Below are 4,073 nucleotides of genomic sequence, written 5' to 3' on the forward strand. Positions count from 1 at the left end.
GGAGTCATCTCCTGGTGGTCTCTGAGGGTCCCATGAACCTGGCATTACAGTAGCAAAGCCCTGGCTGTCCTGGGACTTGTTCTGGAGACCAGGCTGGTCTCAAACTCACAGAGATCATAATGACTTTGTAAAGGACAAAATAATAATAATAACAACAACAATAGTAATAAAAATAACCCAAGAAAATTAGGTTTTGAATCTGTGCTATTCTAAGCCTGTAATCATAAAGTTTGCCTCAGTCATTTAACCTTGTAGAATTCCTTAACACAGGTGTGTCCCCTCTTTCCACGGGGACATCAGTTTACACAGCACTTGCTGGTTCCCATGGCACGAATACACCTGCCATGACTAGTTTCAAGCTGCTAAAAGTCTGAACACGAGCTGGCAAATTTCCCAAGTATTCTCTGCTCTGTTATGATCCTCCTGGCTCTAGTGGTCAGCTGTTATACTCAGCTCCAGTACCCAGTACCAAGCTCCAGTACCTGCACCAGCCCCTGTGGGCGAGACTGTCCTGAAATCAAAAAGCAGGCAGGGCAGGAGCGGGCTCCCGTAGAGGGCAGGCTGCCTCCCCTCCCCTCCCACCCAGCACATCAAGGGCCACACATCCGTCATCACCTGCCCACCTGCCTGCTGAGACCCAGTTCCTTTGCAGTCCGTGATCCTTGAGGACGCAAAGCTCCTTGCACCCACAGATCACTAGGAAACCAGAAAGTGTGTCTCCTCAACGGAGCCAATGAATACTGGTCTTCTGCCTGGAAGGCTGGGAGTGGATGTTACTATTCCGGTGCCCAGTTCTGTCTGGAGATGCAGACCTCCTCACCCAAATCCCCCAGAATGCCCCTCTCAGCCTCTCCCTCCCTAGCCCTTTATCGCTAGCTCTCAGTCAATAGAACCATCCTTAGGGGCGGTGTCACGTGTACTTTATGGCCTGCCGGGCTCTGCACTATCGGTGTCAGAGACCACACCAGACCCCAGGCCCTTGAGCTACGAGACCTGCCATGGTCGCAGGCACTTCGCAAAGCAGTTTTTCTGCGGTCACACCTCAGGCTTTATTGTGAGCCTGGAACCTGAATGATTGTTGCCTGGAAACATTTTCCCCCCCGAATTGTTTAAACAGGCTGACAACAACGTGCCTGGCGTCAGACTCTCTCCTGTGTCTGTCATTCTGGCCAGCTTGAAACCCCCCGCCCCTCCCCCGCCCTTCGTATCCCGGGATGAATCACAAAATACAAAGTGCGATCTTCCATGATTCCACACGAGGCCTGTGCTCTGACGTTTGCGTTTAAAACCGGCAATCCACACTACAAAGATAAGTGGCAAAACTGCTTATCGTTTGCATTTTTAATTTTCCATTACTCAGAATGACATTGGCAGCGAATTTAAAATGCAGTGGCAATGAATGGGGGCGGGGCGGCAGAGGGAAGGACAAACTGCTGCCTGACTTACCTGGGGCCCCTTAGCCTGCCCCAAGACCAGGATCTGCGCTTACGCTTGGCCTCAGGCTCTGAAAATCAGGGTCTCGTGGTCCTCTGTCCTATGGCTGGTTTAAGGCAGCTTCAGTGGCACCTTGGCTCTCTGGGTGATTGGCTCTTTGTTATGGTTGTGGGTTCTGGTTGTCCCCCGCTAGAACTTGGACCCTGGAGGAAGAGGGGTTGCCTGGCACACAGAGGACCTTGGCCAACAGAAAAGAGAGGACGTGGGGAGGAGTGGATGGATGGAACTTGGACCACAGCCCCTCTGCCATCCACCTCACCTAGCTGGTTCATTTTTGGGTGGGCACTTCAGGCCAGAGCGGTGGTTTCAGCAATCCTGGGTCCTGACCCCAGGGATTCACCAGCCATTTCCTGTCTCCCCAGGCCTGTGGCTGGGAGCAGCCCTTGTCCCAACGGCCCCCCTCTGGGATTCCTTAGGTCATTTCCATCCATTGTCTGTGGTCTCTCTTTCCGTTGCCTCTGAAGGTTCCCTTACAGGCCTCCCATCTGTTTCCCCCTCAGATTCATTCTGGCTCCAAATCCTCTGCTGGGGTTTCCTCATCTCCTTCCTCTTCTAACTGCCAGCCGGGGAGACTGTGGGCAAGCCAGCCAAGATCCTCCACGCAGGCCCTTGCAAGAGGGAGGTACTTAGCGGAGACTTTTGCCCTTTTCCTCCTAGGGCTGAGCCTTTTTTGAGAACACTGTGTGGCTTCTGTGTGGCTCCCAGTTGCTGCATCTCTGACGTCCCACGACCTCCTCACTTCTGTCCGTTTCTTTTACTTGCATGAGAAACAACTTTTGTGGCAGCAGCCGTCCAGTAGCCAATCATTCATTCATTCATTCCTTCATTACACAGAGGTGTGATGAGACAAAGGTCCTAGGGAGTGCTGGGCTTCTTTTCTTCCTCCTCTCTCCATCACATGGGACCAACATTAACTCACACAGCAGGGGCCCTGTCAGCACCTTAGGGAGAACAGATCAGACTCCTCTCTCTTCCCCAATTTGAGTGTTCGTCTATTCACTACAAAATTGTTTAACTTGAGGGGATGCCTTCCAGGATGACTTTCAACCTGGGATCCTCCTGCCTCAGCCTTCCAACTGCTGAGAGTGAAGCAATGATCTGCTGTGTCTGGCTGAGTGTTTCTCTCTCACGGACCATCCTGGGCAAACATTCCAGGCCTGGAAGGGACTTGGGCACCACACAGAGACCCCAAATTCTCCCTCGCTGTGACTTCCGTTTTTATAATGAGTTTCACCAAGTCTAAGATGAGCCAGCAGGGAGAAAAAGGTCTTTGGGGACTGAGGGATGGCCCTGAAGTGACCTCATCTCCCCATTCACCATGGGAGGTCCAGTCCCCTTTCCTCCCTCTTGAGGGTAAGTCTGGGAATGAACCAGGTTGTCAGGCAGCGAGTACATTTACCTGCTATGGCATCTCACCAGCCCAAGACTATGACAAGGACAGATGACTTTTCAGTTTTTGTGTCACAGAACCAAGACAATGGTAGAGAGAGCCTAGAGCACAAAACCTGAGAGGGAAAGGGAAGGACAAAGATTTTAAACGCGTTAGAAGGGGCTGGAGAGATGGCTCACAGGTTAAGAGCTCGGGTTGCTGTATCGAGGACCTGGATTCCATTCCCAGCATCCATGCCACAGCTCACAGCTGTCACTCCAGTCCCTCTTCTGACCTCAGTGGGCACGAGGCACACAGGTGGTGCATTTATACACGAAGGCAAAAGACACACACGAGTAAAATAATTTTTAAAACCTTTTCATTGGTTCTCTGTGAGCCTCACAGCATGCACCCCAATCTCGCTTGTCTCCCCCCTCCCTTTGCATCTACCCTCCGCCCTTGTGATCTCTCCCCCCAAGTAAAATTTAAAAACAACCAATCATACAAAAAAAAAAATATCTTGTCATAGAAGCTGTGCACTGTACCCTTTTGCCCACACATCTTTACTTGCAAATGTTTATAAAATAATTTTTTTTCTCCATGAATGTAGCACATGAGAAGCCGGGCACAGTGACACACGCCTGTGATCCCAGCACTCAGGGAGGCAGAGGCAGGCGGATCTCTGTGAGTTTGAGGCCAGTCTGGTTTCCAGGACAGCCAAGGCTACACAGAGAAACCCTGTCTGGAAAAACTAAAAGAACAAAACAAAGCAGAAGAATGTGGCCCATGTCCCCACATGCCCCATCTCAAGGCTGTGGGGCTCTGAGGGGGTGGGGGAGGGGCGGGGTGTGAGGGAGGCTGGCTTTGAGTTGACTGAGTCCTGAGCTGCACCCCAGCTTGCTGATAGGACAGAGGCCAGAGGCGCTGGAGGAGGGTCAAGGGCGGGGTGAGAGGTGAGGAAAGGCTTCAGCAGAGGTTGTAGTGGGGACCTGGGGCCATGCCTGCAATCTCACCACTTGAAGGGCCAAGGCAGAAGGATTGCTACAAGCTTAAGGCCAGTTTTGTTTACATAGTGAGCTACAAGACCTGCCTCATAAACAGAGCAGAGAACCAAAGTTATCTTGACTGGGGTGGGGCAGAAACTCCCCAGGACAACAAATGTCTTCTTTCTTTCTTTCTTTCTTTCTTTCTTTCTTTCTTTCTTTCTTTC

The sequence above is a fragment of the Psammomys obesus genome, unplaced genomic scaffold (assembly GCF_907164565.1).
Source record: "Psammomys obesus unplaced genomic scaffold, mPsaObe1.curated_primary_1811, whole genome shotgun sequence".
Lineage (NCBI taxonomy): Eukaryota > Metazoa > Chordata > Mammalia > Rodentia > Muridae > Psammomys > Psammomys obesus.